Raw genomic sequence first — 22,178 nt, 5'->3', positions numbered from 1 at the left:
TTAGAAATTTTCTTTGAAGGTTTAGAGCAAATAGTAGCCTTGAGGGTTGTGGGAGGCAGTCCACTCTTTTTTTGTGTCTTGGCAGAATTTGGCCAACAAGTTTTCATGTAAGTAACAAGCAACTAGCTATAAATGTTTTGGGATAGAGAAACACGAGGGAGAACTGTAGTAAATTGGTTGTTGTGGTTGATGTTTTTAAGAGAAAGAACAAAAAAAAGACAAAAAATGGATTGAAATTTTATAGTGACTTGAAAAAAAATTTTAAACTTCATTTTGCATCACAGTCCTAAGGTAAAGTTTACATGTAAAAAATCGTTGTGTTTACCTCTTGACAGACTTTGTTTATATTTTAAATTCCCTAATCCGGTTCATCATCTGCCAAAGCCTTATGTAGTACTGTTAATTATAGATAGTATTGGGGTCATGAGACCTTTGATAAGACAGCCTCATTCCCTTTGCGGGAACAGTTTGGGGTATATGACTAAGCCATTGCTAATTTCTTTTTAAGTGGATTGGTTCTTTAAAATTTTATTAATTTTAATTTCATATTAAAGTCTAGTTGATTTCATATTAAAGTCTAGTGTTAGTTTCAGGTGTACTGCAAAGTGATTTAGTTACACGTAAGTGGATTGTTTTTAAAATGGGTAAATTCTTTCCATCTCTCTCATTAATAGCAAGTAGTTAGTGTTCAATTCATGTATTTAGAATAGGCTCTTACTTGGGTGACAAATACCAGTGTCCCACAGCTTTATTATTTGGGCCAAGGAAGAAATAGGCAGCTGAAGAAACAGCTAGAAAATGAATCTTAGTATTAAATATTTGTTGTATTTCTTTGATGTATTTATAGAGTCTAAGAGTTTGTCACAAGTTTTGGTTTCTTAAAGGCAAGTGCTGCTGAGTTATAGCCAGAAGAGGTTCAGATTCTTTGAGGCAGTGGTACATTTGTAGGAACTGCATTAATCTATGAAATAGCTGGTCTTAGGAAGACTTCCCAGCCCCTTGCAGCATGCCTAACATCTGCCAGGGACAGCTTTGCAGTTTAATTCTAACTCTGAGGATGTGCAAATTAGGGAAGTGGGACTCCCTCTCACAGTAGCTTTCTTCTTTATGGTAACACTCCCGTATATGTTCTTCCCTAGCACTTTGTAGGCCAAAATTACCTCATTGGTTTTTATTATAAATTGGTGAAAAGAACAAAGTTTATAGAAATTATCAATTACGTGCAAGACCTATTATATTTTTCTCTTGAACAGCTTCCTGTCTTTCCCCCAGTAGGTACAGAAATTCTTTGTTAAACTCATCTGGATTTACTAGCTTTTCCAGAAGGGAGTAGTTTAAGAAGTAAGATTTGCTCTGAAGCCGTTGGAATAGGAGTTTAGGGATAAGCAGAGATAGCAGAGCAGTAGTTAGATGAGTTTGGAGGGGATAGCTCTGGAGGGTTGGAATTTTTTTCAACCAGTTTGAATCTCTTAGTAATTTCCCTAGTTCTGAAAGAGAAAAAAAAATGTTTGAACAGAAAGTTCTCCCTCAGTTCTTAACTAAATATTGAAACTTAAATTTTTCTTGGCCGTTCAATGGCAGAAAAATAACTTATAATACTAAAACAAGAACTTTTATAAAACAAGAGAATTTTTTAAATTTCACCTGAATCATCCATATAAAATTCTAATGGAACAAAATGAATTATCCCAGCTGAAGGAGGTCTTTGGAGGCTTAAAAAGTGAAATCAAACTACTTAACAAAAGAGATCAGTGAAAATGCTACTGTAAAAAAGCGTTGCTTGGTTTTAGATATTGGGCCCTTGTCCATTTAAATTAACCTTTGTCACAGCTGGGCATACAAATGTTTTGTTTTAGTTCACAGAGGGTTAACTCTATTCAAGCTTTCACTGTGGCAGGCCTGATCTGTGGAGTCATACAATCTGGTCTTTCAGCCCTGCCAGTCGCTAGGCAGGAAGTCTTATTTCTTAAGCTATCTTTCAGAATGGGGGGTTGGGATTTGGAGAAAGGTGGGGGAAGGGCCTTGGAGCATCTGTAAGGATCAATAACAGAGAGCAAGCCGCAGAGAGGCCATTGTGCACACTTCAAGATAGATGTAGCCCTTTTGCATGGCCCCTGCCTGGCAAGACAGACACCTAAAACCAAAACAATGCCCTCGAATGAATTCCCCGTGAAAATAAGATGGTTGCTTAAAAAAGAAAAAATGCTTAAAAGTGTCCTTTTAATGTTGGGAATGTTCTCATTCCCCAACTTGCTGCGATCAGGCAACCTCCACTAGAAATAACTCCAATTGATTTTTAAACGCCTTTTGTCCTCATGCTAATACTGTATTGAATTGGAGAGGATGATCATTTTGGTCTTAGTCACGTGTGTCAAAGCTTTGCGTAATCTTTTTTTCTTCTTTTTTTTTACTTCTTTCTTCCCTTCCTTCTTTCTTTCTTTTTTTATTCTAACATTTGCTTTACCCTATTGGTATCATCGAAGGCATCATTAAGGGAACGAAAAAAACAAAATTTGGTTAGGATTTGAGTAACACGTGGGAAACCCCTACCCCAGCAGCTGATTTTGGCTCTTGAAACTTCAACTGAGCTAAACAGATGCTCTTAGTGTGTTATTCTGAGATCGTTTAAACCAGACATGTAGCTAAGAAATCTACGAAAATCATAAGTCTTATTTTAAAATGCACTGAGGTTGTAATATGCCACATCTTAATGCGTATCACATGGGTGTTAAACAGAAATACCTGAGCTTTGGAGAGTGAACAAATTCCAGCAATGAAGTTATGATTTTAAAAGCACTACCAAGTTTGTTGTTCTTTCACTCCAGCCCAGATTTTCATTTTTCAAATTCCCCTTTCCCAAGCCCAACTGTAACATTCCTGTTTTACTGTATCCTTTTTCAGAGGACCAAGGCAGTAATTCAGTAGGTATTTTTATGATGTGAATTCTTTATGGCAGTTGGAAAGAGTATTGGAGTCCTTGTTGCCTCTCTTCCACTAAACCCTCAAAGTATTGCTGACAATTGGTGGCAACAGCTGTGGAAAATGAAATCATAAAGAACTTGTAATATCCTTCTTCCAGTTAAAAATCTTCCAGGAATAAATGCATAAGCTAACTTGGGGATCCACAATGTGACTTGCAAATATACAAACGGAATAAGGGGGGAAAAGACCAGAATATGAAATGAGTCTCAAGTTTATTTTATACTTTTTGAGTTGAGACCTGACATATTTAACTGGACAGTTTTGAGGCTTGAGAGAATACATTAATTGACACTTCATAAGATCATTTGTACATTTTGAACCCATCTCTGACCTGTACACCTTTTCTGGGGAAAACAATATATTAAAAAAAATCTGATTTGATAGCATTGTTTGTGCCTTTCTGATATATTATAATTCTGCATTACTATTTAAACCAAGGGCTCAGTTCTTTTATTGGGTATTTTCCAGAGAGATACAAATATTACTAACAAAACTTGGAAGTTCAGTTACTATTTACGTTGTATTAAAATGTGGTATGAAACCTACCATGACCCTTTGAACAATGTGGTCTTTAATGTGCTTTAGGGGGAGGGCCTAGTGAAGGAAAAGCCATAAAAGTCTTCAGGGTTCAAGATGAGGTTGGGATTTTAGGCCATTGCTTTTGTCATTTTCACACACAAACATCACTGCAATCATGTTTGATTTAGCATCCTTAATACAATGAGGTGGGAGAACAAAAGGATATCAGAGGCACAAGTATGGAAGCCAAACATTCTCCCTTCCCCCCCAATTTTTTCAGATCATTCTTTTCTCTGTCTCCTGCTACTGAGGTTTCTTTTTAAGCCAAGGAAATCAGTCCACTTAAGAATCTTCTTTTGCATGGCTCAGTGGTCTGCCTGGGCATTTTGAAAAGCAAGCTGTTTCTCAAATATGTTTTAGTAAAAAAATTGTGTCTCAAAGACTTGATAAAAACACTATAATTAGGAAAAATGCATCTACTCATGTTTTAAGGTTGAGGGTTTGGGGGGCGTTCCCAATGCACAGCTGCTTTACATATTTTGAAAAGCCTGATAGATGTAAAGGTCATTGCTAACTCTAACAGGGTCTTGATGCTCACACTGTGATCCAGGGACCTTGCATTAATTAGGTTGAGAATGATGGAAGGTCAGGAGTCAACTGACTAGTGGGCCTTGGTGGTTTGTCTTTGGGGCCAATCAGAATTTGTATAGGATTTTTAGCCATTGAAACCAAACAAAAACAAAAACAAAGGAACAAAAATAAAACCTGCTGTTGCTTCCAAGGCCTCTGAGCAGATACCTTGGCCTGCATGGTGAGGACTCATCCCATGCTGCCCAGATGGCTCATAAAAACTCGACTGCATCTATTGCTGTGCTACAGGCTTCCCAGTGTTGGGGAAAGAACCTCAGCAGTCTTCTCTGTCACTTGACCAAATCACTTGACCTCTGTGAGCATCAGGTTCCTCATATGTACCACAGAGTTGTTACAGGAAATAAATAAGAGAACCTCTGTCACAGTGCCTATCACATACTTAACATGCCTTGACATTGAAATGAGGGTGTTTTTTTTGTTTTTTTGTTTTTCGCTTTTTAGGGCCAAACCCATGGCATGTGGAAGTTCCCAGGCTAAGGGTCTACTCGGAGCTGCAGCTGCACAGTCACAGCAATGCCAGATCTGAGCCATCTCTGCGACCTACACCATGGCTCACAGCAATGCTGGAGCAAGGCCAGGGATCAAACCCACATCGTCATGGATACTAGTCAGGTACATTACCGCTGAGCCACAACAGGAACTGCTGAAATGAGTTTTGTTTGTTTTTGGGTTTTTTTTTTTTTGGTCTTTTTAGGGCCTCACCCACAGCATAGGGAGGTTCCCAGGCTAGGGATTGAGTCGGAGCTGTAGCTGCCAGCCTACACCACAGCTCACAGCAACACCAGATCCTTGACCCACTGAGTGAGGCTGGGGATTGAACCCACATCCTCATGGATGCTAGTTGGGTTCTTTAACTGCTGAGCCACAACGGGAACTCCCTGAAATGAGTTTTTAAGAGTAGTAAATTTAGAGAGATTAGAAAGGAGAGGATTCTTGAGAGAGCCTACAGCTGGTGCTGTTTATAGTCCGAGTAGAAAAGTCCCCAGAGAATGCCTCCATTCGGTGGAGAACAATCAGGAAATGGTCCTTTGGAAATTGGAAAATGCTATACCACCAGTGACATGAACTGCTGAGCCTTCTCCTACATCCAGTTGCTGTGCTAATATCCTATTCCTGGGCTAAGGAAAATAATTAGTAATGATTGGGTCCCTGCAAAATTTGTAGCTTTATCCCCAAGAGGCTTTTTACAGTTGTGGTGGGGTTTTTCGGTTTGTTTTTTGTTTGTTTGGCCATTCCTAAGACATCTGGAAGTTCCCAGGCCAGGGATCGAACCCTCACCCACCGAGCGAGACCAGGGATCGAACCCGCAACCTCATGGTTCCTAGTCAGATTTGTTTCCATTCCTAACTCATAGTTGATGCAGTGACAATGCCAGATCCTTAACCCACTGCACCACAAGGGAACTTCCTTTATGGTTATTTTGCTGGAAAGAAAAAGGAGAAAGGATGGCTTCTGAGTAACACAAAGATTTAAGTCATTGTTAGGAAAGATAGGTCACGTTAGTTTTACCTCTTTTCATGTGTTTTGGAAGACAAATAGATGCCAAGATAATTACTATGGCCGTGTTTAGCAGCCCCTTCTTAAAAGCCTTACTGTGAGGTGGTAAAAAGTTGGGATTATTATTAGCACGCTCATCATTGCCCTACTTCACTTGAAAGTCCTCAGTGTCTGCCTTCTGGTTGAGAGGTTATATCAAGTGTTCATTATTCTTATCTCTGTTTTTAAAATTCTAATTTATGTAGCTGTCATTCATTGCACCCTGGAACACAGGTGAATCAAAAATAATTCCTTACCTGAACTGCAGCTCCCCCTTTTCAGCTACAAAAAGAGGGAAAATTAATTTTAATGTTACTTAACAAATTCTAACTTTATCACTTAAAATGATGTTTCTTGGGTTTTTTTGTTGTTGTTGTTGTTCGTTTTTGGCTGCACTCACAGCATATGGAAATTCCTGGGCTAGAGATCAAACCCATGCCACAGCAGTGACAATGCCACCAGGGAGCTCTAAAATAGAGTTTTTGATAAAGACGTGTGTGTGTACACACACACACACCCCCAACACACATGCAATGGAATACTACTCAGCCATAAAAAGAAGAAATTTTGCCATTTGCAGCAACATGGATGAACTTGGCGGCCTTTATGCTAAGTGAAAGAAATCAGGCAGAGAAAGACAAGTACTGTATATCACATGTTGCAGAATCTAAAAAATACAGCAAACTAGTGAGTATAACAAAAGAAACAGAGTCACAGATATAGAGAATAAACTAATGGTTTGGAGGAGCGGGGGGTAAAAACTACTGGGTATAAGATAGGCTCAAGGATGTATTGTTACAATATGGGTGATATAGCCAAAATTTTGTAATAACTGTAAATGGAAAGCAGTATACAAATAAAATTGTATAAATAATAAAAAACCATTTTTCCGGGCAATTGCTGGGAGAGGAAGAACATTTGGCTGCCAAAGCATTATTCAAAACTGGCAGTAGGATTTGTTTGTACTTTGGGGCTCTATACTTCTTTAGTGTCTAGTTTAGTTTTGTTTTAATGGTTGCACCCATGGCATATATATACAAGTTCCCAGGCCAGGGATTGAATCTGAGCTGCAGCTGTGACCTACACCATAGTTGTAGCAAGACCAGATCCTTTAACCCAAGCCAGGGATTGAACCTGCGCCTCTGCAACAACCTGAGCCACTGCATTTGGGTTCTTAACCCCCTGCCTCACAGTTTCTTTAGTTTTTTAAACTGCATTTGTTAGGCATTTGCAGTGACAACACCAGATCCTTAACCCTCTGTGCCACAAGGGAACTCTGTTAGGCCTTTCTTGAAACGTTTTTGCTCTTACAAATATGTAGTTACAAAGTAGTGTATTCAACTCTTTTTCTTAACATAGTAAAATTAGTCCTGGAATGCAATTGGCAAAAATGTAGAGAGACTAAACCTCATGTTGTTTTATTTTATTTATTAATAGTTATTTCCCCAATACAATTTCTTTTCTACTGTACAGCATGATGACCCAGTCACACATACATGTACACATCCCATTTTTGCACATTATCATGCTCTGTCATAAGTGACTAGACATAGTTCCCAGTGCTACACAGCAGGATCTCATTGCTAATCCATCCCAAAGGCAATAGTTTATATCAGTTAACCCCAAGCTCCCCAACCACCCCATTACCTCCCCCTGCCCCTTAGCAGCCACAAGTCTATTCTGCAAGTCCATGATTTTCTTTTCTGTAGAAAGCTTCATTTGTGTCTTACATTAGATTCCAGATATAAGTGATATCATATGGTATTTGTCTTTTTCTTTCTAACTTACTTCACTCAGTATGAGAGTGTCTAGTTCCATCCCTTCACTCAGTATTAGTTCCATCCATGTTGCTGCAAATGGCATTATTTCATTTTTTATGGCTAAGTAGTATTCCATTGTGTATATATACCACATCCTCCTGATCCAATCATCTGTTGATGGACATTTGGTAAACCTCATGTTTTTGTTAGCATCCTATTCACTGTTAGCAAAGTTTTCCTTTCATGAGGTTTCAGCTTGCCCTCAGTGTGATAACTACAGCAGCCTAGCTTTGCTTTTCAAAGGAGCTAGTAAGTTACGAATAACATTAACTGTCAGATATATTTAATTACAGTTTATTAAATAACTGCTGTACAGCAAATACACATTTTGGAGCTTTAAAAAAAGGAAAGAGATAAATATCATCCCAGTGGCCATTTAATCCTCAAACATGTGCACATGAGTCTGTGCAAAGAAGAAATGTGTAAATGAAAGTTTTGGCACCCAGTAGGTGCTGGTCATGAAGTCTTTGGCTATTATTACTATTATAAGAATATGTATTCATGCACATACATGCATATGCATTCATGGTTTTTAAGTTTGCTATGATATAGTTGTTAATTGCTGCTGACAGGAAAATCTACCACCCTCACCTCTTTTATTGGTTGTGGGTAGGATAGGTCTTTCCCTGTCATTGGATATAGTCCATTCCATTGGTTTGTTTGTTTGTTTATGCTTTTTAGGGCTGCACCTGTGGCATATAGTGGTTCCCAGGCTAGGGGTCCGATCAGAGCTGTAGCTGCTGGCCTACACCACAGCAACATCAGATCTGAGCTGCGTCTGCGACCTACATCATGGCAACACCAGATCCTTAACCCACTGAGCAAGGCCAGGGATCGAACCCGCAACCTAATGGTTCCTGGTTGGATTCGTTTCCATTACGCCACATTGGGAACTCCTGGTTTTTTTTTTAAACCATAGCATGTATTTAAATAATACTTTAAGAAACTGACCATCACATGGTACTATTAGGAGTCTAGGTTCCTTTTGAATGTGTAGAAATTAAATCTCCCTCAGCATTTCTGCTCTCATCATCACCCACCTTTCTGGAGTCTTGTACCTAAAATACTTGTCATAAGGTTAACAATCTGATAGTTATTCTCTAGAATAACTACCCACCATAGAATATGCTTTAGAGAGTTCCCATTTGTGGTGAAGCAGAAACGAATCCAACTAGGAACCGTGAGGTTGAGGGTTTGATCCCTGGCCTTGCTCAGTGGGTTAAGGATCTGGCATTGCCATGAGCTGTGCTGTAGGTCGCAGATGCAGCTGAGATCTGATATTGCTGTGACTGTGGTGTAGACTGGCAGCTGTAGCTCCAGTTCGACCCCTAGCCTGGGAACCTCCATATGCCGTGGGTACGGCCCTATAAGAACCAAAAAAAAAAAAAAAAACCAATAAAAAGAAATACTGTACTTTAGTATGGAAGATTCAGTGTACATTGAAAAATATTTGAACTTAGTTTCTTAGTTCTTTATTTCCACCAACCAGTAGTCTTATCAAAGTAAGAGAATGATGAATGTTTGGAGAGTCTTGGTCAGTGGGGAGAAAGAGTGCTAGTTTTATGAAATTATTGATCTAGGGCCTCAGGGAAGCAGAACCCTGTGATTCTGATGGCTGCATTAGCAAAATCATGTGAGAGTAATTGTGAAAGAACGTTCATATGCATTATTTAAATTTCATAATGTGTGGTCTTAATAATGAATGCTGAGTGACTCTAGTACTTATTCTGAACAATGTTTTATATATGAAAGTAGTTATAAAACCACTTTTTGGCAAATAATGCATGTGTGAATCTCAAATAATGCATGTGTCTGTGTTCTGGCCCTTTATACTAAATCTTGTCAGAATTCTAGAGAAAGTGGCCTTTTGATAAAGCAGTATGGCAATTACATTTTCCACCCTTCTAGAACATGTGGTTTCACTTAAAGCATGATACTTTGACTCTCTTTCATCAGTACCTTAGAACTAGGCAGTGACCTAGGTAGCTGAGTACCAAGCTTTGAGCATTGGCATGAGGTTTCTGGGCGGGCTCACCAGTTTGTCATCTAGAGTTCTTACAAACTGTGCTTTGGTTTGCAAGTAGAGAAGCTACACTTTCTCAATTGACATTTACTAGTGGTTGCCCTCTGCTTAGTATTGACCTGTGTATTAGGGATACAGGAAAAATAAGTATTTCCCTGTTTTGTGGACCTTACAGTGTAGTAGAGGGAGATAAATAGATAAGTGCAGCAAAGTATTGGAGACACAATAATAGTAATTCTGAAAGATACAGAAGTTGTACAGAGGTAAGAGTGCTAGTTTCTATTTGGACTATGAGGTTAGCCTTCAACCAGGAAGGAAGCATGACAGATTGGTCAATGTTTATCAAGTGGGTAAAGCAGGAGAGGGTCTCCCAGGCAGAAGGAGCAGCACGAGCAAAGGCACAACAGTATAAAACAGTCTGAAAGAGGACAGGGTGCCTTTAAGGCCCACATAGGACAGAAAGATTGATCGGTTCTAGATGCAAGGGAAACCCTAGAGAGAACTTTGGTCTGCGAATGCATACGCATAGCCCTACTGAGCAGAAGAGAGCCCTCTTCACATTCCTGTCAGTCTTGTTCTTGCAGATACGTTGAAGAGATGAATGTACTTTGCTAGGAATGGTCACAGGTCTGCCCAGAGCCAAAGGCCTGGACACTGCTACTGCTGGGTTTTAGGGAGAGCATGCTATAGCCTTACTTTACTTTGTAACAAATTGCAAGGTACTGCAGAAGTAGAGGCCTTGGGTAAATGGTTCTAATAAGTTAAAGTTACACCATCTGTGCTCTGCGGGAATTTTCTAAACAGAAATGGGGTCTATCATATTTTTAATGACTAGAAAAGGAGTCTTAATAATATTTTACTCAGACTTTTTCATGAGTTTAGACAAGAAGTTTCTTTTCGTTTTCCAGGGCAAGTTATTTTTTTAATTGAGATAATCATTATAGTTTTTACTAGATCTTGGTGAAATAGTTGATGACCTAGTAACTAAAGCATTATAATGTTTTGAATAGGTACTCTTGGATCCTTTCCTTTTTCAACTTAATTTAAAAATTAACATACAGTAAAATCAGGGGACTTAAAAGGGGTGTACAGTTATATGAATATTTTATGTAACCACCGCTATAATAAAGATACGAAAGTTTCATTATTCCACCAAAAAACTCCCTCATGCCCTTACCTTAATCCTAAACCCCTAGCAGTCACTGATCTGTTCTTTGTTACTATAATTTTATCTTCCCAACAATGTTCTATGAATGGAATCATACACTGTGTAACTTTTGAAACTGGCTTCTTTCAGTATGAAGCCTTTGGGATTCATCCAGGTTGTTACATGTATCAATAGCTCATTCTTTTTCTCTTGATGAGTAGTAGTCCATTGTATATTTGTTGATTCTTTCACCTCTTGAAGGACATGTGGGTTATTTCGAGTTCGCAGTGACTGTGAATAGAGCTGCTGTGAACATTTTATGTACAAGTTTGTGGGTGAACCTTAAGTTTTTATTTTGTATGGTAAATAAATAACTGGGAGTAGACTTGATGGATCTCATGGTGAGTATATGAGAACCTGCCAATCTGTTTTCCATAGTGGTTGTTTCCTTTTACGTTCTTACTTGCAGTATATGAGAGTTCTAACTGATCCAGATTTTCACCATCGCATGGTATTGTCATTTTTAAGTTTTAGCCATTCTATGAATAAAGACTCGGTATACAAATACAATGGAATGCTACACAGCCATTAAAAAAGAGATTGTGGCTCAGTGGAAACAAATCTGACTAGCATCCATGAGGACACAGGTTCGATCCCTGGCCTTGCTCAGTGGGTTAAGGATCTGGTGTTGCCGTGCGCTGTGGTGTAGGTCACAGATGTGCCTCAGATCCTGCATCTCCAATTCAAATTCTAGCCTGGGAACCTCCATGTGCCATGGGTACAGCTCTAAAAATACCAAAAAAAAAAAAAAAAAAAAAAAAGAGAGAGAGAGAAAGAAATGAAATCTTGCCACTTACAACAACATGGGTGGACCTTGAGGGTACTGTGCTAAGTGAAATAAGCCAGGTGGAGGAAGACAAATACCATGTGATTTCACTCATGTGGAACATAAACAAAAAGTAAATGAACAAACTAAACCAAATAAAAACAAACGTTGGTATAGAGAACAGAGTAGTGGTTACCACAGGGTTGGTAGTGGAGGGTGAAATGGTAGAGGAGCAACGTGTTGGGACAGATGGAAACTAAATATTTGGTGGTGAGCATGCTGTAGGGTATATAGAAGTAGAAATATGTTGTACACAGGAAACTTACATAGTATTACAAACCAATGTTATTTTAATAAAAAAATTTTTTTAAATAATGATCCAAAGAGTTCCCGTTGTGGCTCAGCAGATTAAGAACCTGACTAGTATCCATGAGGATACAGGTTTAATTCCTGGCCTCTCAGTGGGTTGAGGATCTGGTGTTGTCACAAGCTGTGGCATAGTTCACACATGTGGCCTGGATCCCATGTTGCTGTGGCTGTGATGTAGGCCAGCAGCTGCAGCTCCAGTTTGACTGCTAGCCTGAGAACTTGCATATCCCACAGGTGCAGCCCTAAAAAGAAAAAACAAATAAATAATAATTATCCAAATAGCAAAAGTATTTATAAAAAGTATTACATGATTAGAATCTTTTAAAACTTAGTTTATATGTAATTTTTTATTAAAGACTAGTATTTACATAAATGTATCTACCATGGGAATACATAAAGCAGAAAGAATTGAAAAAAAATTTAGCCATTTTAATATTCAGTGGTATCTCATTGCAGTATCTCATTTCTTTAATGGCTAATGATGTTAAACATCTTTTCATATGTTTATTTGCCAGCCATATTTCCTCTTGGGTGAAATGTTCAGGTTTTTCCTTTTTTTTCCCCCCATTTTTGGGCCACACTCATGGCATATGGATGTGCCTGGGCCAGGGATCGAATCTGAGCCACAGCTGCAGCAATGCCAGATTTTGAACCCACTGTGCCAGGCTGGGGATCAAACCAGCCACGCCACAGAGACAAGCTGGATTTAGTCACTGCACCATAGCAGGAACTCCCAAGTCTTTCCTTTTTTTAATTGCGATATGTTTAGTTTTTCATTATTGAATTTTGAGAGTTCGGTATTCTGTATATAGATTCCTTTTCAGATGAAATTTTTTCACAAAAATGGACTGAAGATAGAAGGGATAGAATGTCAAGTTGTTTATAATGGCTTGCTTATATTTCCAGATAATTTTTATTTTTATTTTTTTTGTCTTTTTGCCATTTCTCAGGCCGCTCTCGCGGCATATGGAGGTTCCCAGGCTAGGGGTCGAATCGGAGCTGTAGCCACTGGCCTACACCAGAGCCACAGCAACGTGGGATCCGAGCTGTGTCTGTAGCCTACACCACAGCTCACGGCAATGCCGGATCATTAACCCACTGTGCAAGGGCAGGGACCGAACCCGCAACCTCATGGTTCCTAGTCTTCCTAGTCGGATTCGTTAACCACTGCGCCACGACAGGAACTCCCTCCAGATAATTTTTAAATCATAGTTTATGCCTCATGCCTTTACAGCTCTCAGCTTTGTTCTTTAATAGCCAACCGGTTTTCTCACAATTCTACAGTGCCTTGTGGGATTTAGGAATGTTAAGTAATTGAGTTGATGTATTGTGATTTCCACCCCTGTAATCCTCTCCCTAGATGTAAATTGACTCTTTTGACAATGCGAAAGGATTATTTCCTGTGAGTGGAAGAAAGGAGAACTAGATAAGGTCAGAGAATTAGGCTAGGACCTGATCATAGTGGATTGTATATAGGCCATGGATTTTTAAAAAAATTTTATTAAAGTATAGATGACTACAATGTTATGTTAATTTGTGCTGCACAGCAGATTGATTCAGTTATATGTATATATGTTCTTTTTCATTCTCTTTTCCATTAAGGTTTATTACAGGATATTGAATATAGTTCCCTATGCTGTACAGTAGGACCTATTTGTTTATCCATCCTGTATATAATAGTTTGCATCTGCTAATCCCAAATTCCCAATCCTTCCCTCCCCCACTCGCCATCCCCCTTGGCAACCACAAATCTGTTCTCGATATCTGGGAGTCTGTTTCAGTTTCATAGATATGTTGATTTGTGTAATATTTAGATACCACATTAAAGTGATATCACATGGTATTTGTCTTTCTCTTTCTGATTTTGCTTAGTATGATACTCTCTAGGTCCATCCATGTTGCTGCAGGTCGCATTATTTCATTCTTTATTATGGCTGAGTAACATTCCGTTGAATATGTATATATACCATATCATCTTTATCCATTCATCTGTTGATGGACATTTAAGTTGATTCCTTGTTTTAGCCATTGTAAATAGTGCTGCTGTGAACATAGGGGTGCATGTATCTTTTCAATTATAGTTCCTCTGGATATATGCCCAGGAGTGGGATTGCTGGATCATATGGCAACTCTGATTTTAGTTTGGAAACTTTTTGTTTGTTTTGTATTTTTGCCATGCCCATTACATGTGGAAATTCCCAGGGCAGGGATGGAACCCGTGCCACAGTAGAGACCCAAGCTGCTGCAGTAACAACACTGGATCCTTAACCCACTGCACCACAAGAGCACTCATACTTTTAGCTTAGGTTTTTTGTTTTTTGGTCTTTTTAGGGCCACACCCATGGCATATGGAAGTTCCCAGGCTAGGGGTCGAATCAGAGCTGCAGCTGCCAGCTTAGGCCATAGCACAGCAACACGGGATCCAAGCCTCATGAGCAACCTACAAAGCAGCAGTTCTCAGCAATGCTGGATCCCACTGAGTGAGGCCAGGGATCAAACCCTCATCCTCATGACAGGAATTGCTTGAGCTTGTTTTTGTGTATGATGTGAAGATATGTTCTAACTTTGTTGCTTTGCATGCAGCTGTCAACTTTCCTCATACCACTTGCTGAAGAGACTTTTTCTCATTGTTTTTTCTTGCTTCCTTTATTGAAGATTAATTGACCATAGATGTGTGGGTTTATTTCCGGGTTTTCTATTCTGTTCCATTGATCCATATGTCTGTTTTTGTGCCAATATCTTGCTGTTTTGACTATTGTAGCCTTGTGGTAATGTCTGAAGTATGGGAGGGCTGTGCCTTCTGCTTTTTTCTTTTTCCTCAGAATTTCTTTGGCAATTTTGAGTGTTTTATGGTTCCATATAAAATTTAGGATTATTCTAGTTCTGTGAAAAATGTCATGGGTAATTTGATAAGAATTTCATTAAGTCTCTAGATTGCTTTGGGTAATAAGGCCATTTTAACAATATTAATTCTTCCAATCCAAGAGCATGGAGTATCTTTTCATTTATTCAAATCATCTTATGTATTCTTTTTTTTTTTCCCCTGCCTTTTCTAGCGCCAAACCTGCGGCATATAGAGGTTCCCAGACTAGGGGTCTAATCTGAGCTGCAGCCGCAGGCCTATGACACAGCCACAGCAACGGGGAGCTGTATCTGCGACCTACACCACAGCTCATGGCAATGCTGGATCCTTAACCCACTGAGCAAGGGCAGGGATCGAACCCGCAACCTCATGGTTCCTAGTCGGATTCGTTGACTACTGAGCCCCGACAGGAACTCCCGTTTTCTTTTTAATAAAATGTTTTGTAGTTCTCAGTATACTAAGTCTTTTACCTCCTTGGTGAGGTTTATTCCGAAATTTTTTTTGGATGTGATTTTAAAAGGGATTGATTCTATTTGCTTTCTGATATTTCATTGTTAGTATAAAGAAAACCAATTTCTATATGTTAATCTTGTATCTGCTACCTTACTGAATAGTTCTGGCAATTTTTGTGTGGAATCTTTAGGGTTTTCTCTATATAGTATCATGTCATCTGCATAGAATGACAGTTTTTCTTCTTCCCTACCAATTTGAATACCTTTTATGTCTTTTTTTTTTTTTTTTTTTTGTCTCATTGCTTCCGATACTGTGTTGAATAGAAGTGGTGAAAGTGGGCATCCTTGTCTTATTCCAGATTTTAGCAGGAAGACTTTCAGCTTTTCACTGTTGGGTATTATATTGTATGCCATGGATTTTATTTCATGTGCAAGAAATATTTAGAGTGTCCTGAGAATAAGAATTTTTAAAGACCCTCACCCCTCACTGCCGCCCACCCACTACATCGTAGAATGGATTGGGAAATGGTTTGTAGGGAGCCAAGGATAAGTAGGGAAACCATTAGTAGAATAATTGCTCATCCAGGTGACAGATGACGGTAACTTAAACAAGGACTGGTATAGTGGTGGAAATGGAAAGTAGATCTATTTGAAAGAAGAATTGATAGGGTTTGCTGATGATTTGTATGACAGAATAAAAAAGAAAGTAAAGGGATTAAGAATGACTTTAAGATTTTAGGCATGAACAGTTAATGAATATTGTTGTCAGAACGATGGGGAAGATTACCCAAGAAACATGTTGATGTAGGAGGTAGTGTATATAGAATTTGTTTAAAATAGAATTTGTTTGACTTTGATAAGTAGATGTTTATTAGAATGCCAAATGGAATGTTAAATAGTTTGGTTATAGAAGTCTGGGGCTCAAGGGAGTTATCATTAAAGACACACTTTGGGGAATTATCGCAATATGTGTAGAATGCCAAAGTCATTTACAGCGAGACTCCGTGGAAAAGAGATCCAGGGACTAAGACCCTTAGGAATATGCCAGCATTCAGGACAGCCAGGAGAGTGGTGTTTTGGATGCCTAGGGAGGAAAGCGTTTGAAATAGAAGAGAATTCAAATGCCTGTGCAATTTCTTTCATTCATCCAGCAGACGCTCTTGAGTGCTTTTCATTTTATATGACTCCATGGATAGGTCCAGAAGTGATCAGGAGAGATAAAGTAGTCCACAGTAGCAGTTACTTATATATTTTAAAGATTTCAGTGTGAAGTTATATAGGGGTTCTGGGGGCCCATCTCTATTCAGTTATGATATTTAAATTTCAGAAAGTTGTCTTGAACACTTTAACACTCATGGTTCCATACTATTCCCAGGTTTTTGTTTTATTTTGTTTTACTAGAATAGAAGGTTTGGTATGCCAATTCATGTGATCCAGAGTAGCAACACTGAGTATTACAGATACATGGGTCATTTAAAGGCTAAATGAAATGCAGAGGCAGCTGTAGAGGCAAACATGTGCAAGTTACTTTAATTCTCTAGACCCCAGTTTCTGCATCTGTAAAGTAAGGATGAGGAACTAGTTTATTTCTTTCTTTTTTTTTTTTTTTTTTTTTTTTTGTCTTTTGTTGTTGTTGTTGTTGTTGCTATTTCTTGGGCCGCTCCCACGGCATATGGAGGTTCCCAGGCTAGGGGTTGAATCGGAGCTGTAGCCACCGGCCTACACCAGAGCCACAGCAACGAGGGATCCGAGCCGCGTCTGCAACCTACACCACAGCTCACGGCAACGCCGGATCGTTAACCCACTGTGCAAGGGCAGGGACCGAACCCGCAACCTCATGGTTCCTAGTCGGATTCGTTAACCACTGCGCCACGACGGGAACTCCGGAACTAGTTTATTTCTAAAGGCTTCTCTGGCTCTGAAATTTAATAACTCTGTAATCCAGGACCAAGTAACCAGAGAAGTCACAAATGACTGAGATAGAACAAATACATCAACCCTCAATGTTAGTAATATCCTTATCAATGAAACTTTTAGTAGCCAGATTAACCTCTAATTGAGTGTCTGATGATAAAAGCACAAGATTCTGTCAATTAGAAGCTACACTAAAGAAGGTCCAGGGGAGTGTCTTTGGAATAAACCCAAGGACAATTTTAAATATACATACTTTCCTAAAGGAGATTTTGACAACTCTGTTTTAATGGTTTGATGTAATTGCATTGTGTGTATTTTCACCTCTCTAATAGAAATCTTTACATTAAAATTCAAGTTCATGGAAGATATTCCTTTTTTTGTTTTTTTGTTTTGTTTTGTTTTGGGTTGGTGTTTTTGGTTTTAGGCCACACCTGTGGTATATAGAGGTTCACAGGCTAGGGGAAGAATCAGAGCCATAGCTGCTGGCCTACACCACAGCCGTAGCAACACTGGATCTGAGCCACATCTGTGACCTACACCACAGCTCATGGCAATACCGGATCTTTAACCCACTAAGTGAGGATCAAACCTGTGTCCTCATGGTTGTTAGTCAGATTCATTAACCACTGAACCATGATGGGAACTCTGGAAGACAGTTCTAAAAAGAGCTATGGCCCTTTGATAGGGAAATAATAGCTATAATCATAATGAAATACAACTGTATTTGTTGATCCACATCTTCAAGTACTCTACAGGTCATTTACATATTTTAATGTCACCATCTTGCAGCAGTCCTGTAAGATGAATATTTTTGCTTTATAGATGAAGAACCTGAAGCTTAGAGAGATTGTCACACAGCTAAAATAGGGACTAACTGGGTTATGGCCTGGGGTTGCTTTTGACTTTATAATAACAGTGAAAATAAAACAAACAGAAAAACTTCAAGGGCAATTTACTGCAAAAGCTTAATAAGTAAAATTTTGGTTCTCTAACCTAAGCAGTAATCTTTAAAACCAGAGGTATATGTCAAGGTGGATAATCAGGCTGCTAAGGAGAGCTACTGCGAGAAGGTGTTTTTCTGCACCTGACTGGTAGGTAAACCCAGGCCCTAGACATGCGTTAGAAACTCACTCAGGCGAATTACCACCTTTCTTCATAGGAACCCTTAATTTTAGATTTGGGACACTTTCTCATATATTCCTATTTAGTTCTCCTAGGAACTTTTCCAGGGGAATCAATATCCTCATTTTATTGCTGAGTAACCTGAGACAAAATGGTAATGATGTAGTAATAGTAATAATATCACACATTTATTGAGCATTTACTGCGTGCCAGGAACTATATATATATATATATATATATATATATACATATATATATATATATGTATGTTAAGTCTGTTCTAAGTACTAAGCATATTAAATGTATGAACTCAGTTCCCACAGCAGCCTCATGATACAAGGACTATTGTTATCTTTATTTTTCAAACGAGGGAACTGAGGCCATGCATTTAGTAAATGTAAAAGCTGAGGTTTGAATCCAGATAGTTTGACGTCATAGCTCATCCTCTTAATCATTATACTTGTAATCACTTCACAACTCATCAAGTCATTATGTTGTACACCTTAAACTGATACAGTGCTATGTCAATTATATCAGTAAAATTGAGGAAAGGCATAAATTTTAAAATTAACTTTAATTTTTGATATTAAAAAATCACTGTACTTACTGTATTAATTTTTGATGTTAAAGAAAAATGATCAGCCTGAGAGCACAAGCCTAGCTTAATTCTGACCAATTTCGTATAAAAGCTAAAAGTACAGATATGAAATGTGGATCATAGGCTTCTATTGATGATCCTAAACTAGGAGGGAAAGCTCTTGTCTTTTTTTTCCTTTTTCTTTTTTTGTCCTTTTCGGACCACATTATGGCATATGGAAGTTCCCAGGCTAGGGGTTGAATTGGAGCTGCAGCTGCCGCCCTGTGCCACAGCCACAGCAACGCCAGATCCAAGCCATGTCAGCTCACAGCAATGCCCGATGCTTAACTCAGCGAGACCAGGGATCGAACTGGCATCCTCATGGATGCTAGTCAGATTCGTTTCCACTGAGGCACGATGGGAACTCCATGCTCTTATCGTCTTAATAGGGAGGAATATCAGGGTGACTCAAACAGGCAGTAAATAGTCTTTTATTTGGTACCAAGTCCCAGTTTACAGGATGTCAATGAGGTAGCTTGGCAGCAAAATATTTTTAAAAAGACTGAGAGATTTGAGTTACTATATACTCAGTACTCATCAATAATATTAAACCATTATCTTTCATGCAGTCAGCTGACTTAAAGGTGATGAACCCGATTTGCATTCGTTAAAAACATAGTACACAAAAGGGAGTAGGGAGAATAGATCCCCTCTGTTCTGTACTCAAAGCCACACTAGATTGTGAACATCATATTTTCGTATGAGCCTTACAAGCAGGAACATGTCCAGAGAGGAGGGCAGATGACCAGTGTGATAAGGGGACTAGAAATCATATATTATGTAAGTCAGTTGTTGGGACTAGAGGTATTAAACCCCAAAGGCTGAAAACTCTTGGTGGAGCTGGTGAGGGAGCAGGTTTGTTCAGCTTGGGCAGTATCCACAGATTGAATTAAGATCAGTATGTTTTTATTACAGGGAGTCATTTTTAAGCGTCAGAAGCCATAGTGACTGCTCTCAACCCTAATGAATCCATGGGGTATATAGCACCTCTGCTTTACTTCAGCCCCGGCCCTCATAACCACCACTATCACATAGATGGGTAGCTTCTGCTTTTCCAGAACGAGGCCATCTTACTGGTCTCATTCACAGTTCTAGAGGCACAGAAGAGTCCTCAATTATCCAGTAGAATAAATGTCAAGAGATGATTTGAAGCAAGAAGTAATAATTAATGAATAGTGACTCAGTGTCTACTTTATACTTCCAATTTCAAAAATACTTATTTGTTGAAAGTTCCCTCATGGTGTAGCAGGTTAAGGATCTGGTGTTGCTGCAGCTGTGGCACAGGCTGCAGCTGTGGCATGGGTTCAGCCCCTGGCCCAGGAACTTCCACATGCCACGGGTACAGCCAAAAAAAAATCTCTTTTTTGATTAGATTGTGGATCCAAACTCTCTATTAATGAAATAGCTGTATATGTATATGTGTTTTATTTTTCAGAGAAGACTCCTTGGACTCAACCAGCACCCTTCCCCTCCAGAATGAACAAACAATCCTTAAAAGATCTGTTAATAATCCAAATAAGGCAAAACCACAGATTTTCAAGTTCTTTTCTCCAACTGGGAAACCTTTTTTTTTTTTTTAATCTTTTTAGGGCCTCAGTCATGGCATATGGAGGTTCCCAGGCTAGGGGTTGAATTGGAGCTGTAGCTGCTGGCCTACACCACAGCCACAGCAATGCAGGATCCAAGCCGCATCTGCAGCCTACACCACAGCTCAAGGCAATGGCGGATCATTAACCCACTGAGCGAGGCCAGGGATTGAATTGGCATCCTCATGGATGCTAGTCAGATTCGTTTCTACTGAGCCATGGGAACTCCTGGAAAACCTAATTTTGCATGAATTTGAAAACTTTTCATTGCAAGTTGAAACTTGATTCCTAATTCAAAAATTACTACATGTAAGAGACTGGAAGGAACTGGGGACTTTGATCTGAAATTTTATATTCTTACCCCATCTACTGAGTGATGGGGTAGTGTTTTCACTAGATCAATTCCTTTGGCTTTCAGCTAATTATAATTTGTGAATCATTTCATCTTTAGTTTTTAGGCCTAAGCAGTTAATGGTGGTAACATTTTCTTTTGTATTTTCCCATCTTTTATTCAGTTACCTGTAAGGATAACTCTCAAACATTCAGTCCATACCAATCTTGTAAACTGATTACTTGTTTTCATTCAACTGATGTGATTTTTTTTAGAAATGTCCTCCGTGGAAATTGTGTGTGGCTTTTTATAATAGTATGTGTAGTGGAGGAGGAGTATATTAGTAGAGGAGAAATACTATGACTTATTTCTGTTTAAATGCTATGTATACAAATGAAATTTTGAAGGTACCTGTTTCCTATTTCAATTCTACTATACCACCTGAGGCCTTCACTTGAGGTGCTAGCAACCTGTAATACTGAGTGCAGTCAGTACTTAGACTGTGCAGCCGATCAGGGGGTTGGAATCAGTAATCCAGTTGAAACAGATCCCTTTTGTTTAGATACCCTTTAGCCAGCCAAGTTCCACAGTGTCTTAGTTGTCGGTATAATTTTGGTCTAGTGAGCAGCTGTACTCTCCATTTCCTAAATCTGGCCTTCATCACAGTCTGAAAAGCAGGTTTTGATAAACATCAGTTTCCAAATGTAATTTGTGTAACCTGAGCCCTTGGAATGGGTAAAATGCCCTTTGTGAGGTCGGGGAGATAGTTTTGTAACAGCAGGGCTGAGTGGAGGTATGAGAGTAAGAGGCATTTTGATAACAGGGTTTGGTCTGTATTTAACCAAATTAAAGTAGAACTGGTTGCTAATATGAAGGTACCAGTGCTCATTCACTGTATGGGAAGAATATATCTAGTTAGTTCTTTGTTTCACAGGTTTTGTTGTGACTCCAGTTGTTGTTGTTTTTGTTTGTTTGTTTGTTTTTTGGTTTAAAAAAAGACAGAGTCAGCACTGAGGCTCAATTTTGTTACATACCATCCTTCTCTTCCTGTACCCTACCCCCCTAGGAGGTCATTTAGTATAATGAGAAGTCTGTCTTTGGAAAAGTAGTAAGGTTGAGATGAGACTCAGATCCATCACTGACCAGTTGTGTGACCTTGGGTAAATCACTTTCCTTTTCTTTTTTTTAATTAATTAATTAATTTATTTATTTATTTTGTCTTTTTGTCTTTTTGTTGTTGTTGTTGTTGCTATTTCTTGGGCCGCTCCCACGGCATATGGAGGTTCCCAGGCTAGGGGTCGAATCGGAGCTGTAGCCACCGGCCTACGCCAGAGCCACAGCAACACGGGATCCGAGCCGCGTCTGCAACCTACACCACAGCTCACGGCAACGTCGGATCG

At 39.1% G+C, this 22,178-nt stretch overlaps 1 protein-coding gene across 4 annotated transcripts in view; it reads left to right on the top strand.

The window, feature by feature from the left end:
* The window catches only part of NR6A1 (nuclear receptor subfamily 6 group A member 1), a 250,345-nt gene that overhangs the window by 165,620 nt on the left and 62,547 nt on the right, over window positions 1-22,178 (top strand).

The sequence above is a fragment of the Sus scrofa genome, chromosome 1, assembly GCF_000003025.6.
Source record: "Sus scrofa isolate TJ Tabasco breed Duroc chromosome 1, Sscrofa11.1, whole genome shotgun sequence".
Lineage (NCBI taxonomy): Eukaryota > Metazoa > Chordata > Mammalia > Artiodactyla > Suidae > Sus > Sus scrofa.
Note: the sequence above shows the minus strand (reverse complement) of the source record. Positions and strands in the feature narration are given on the sequence as shown.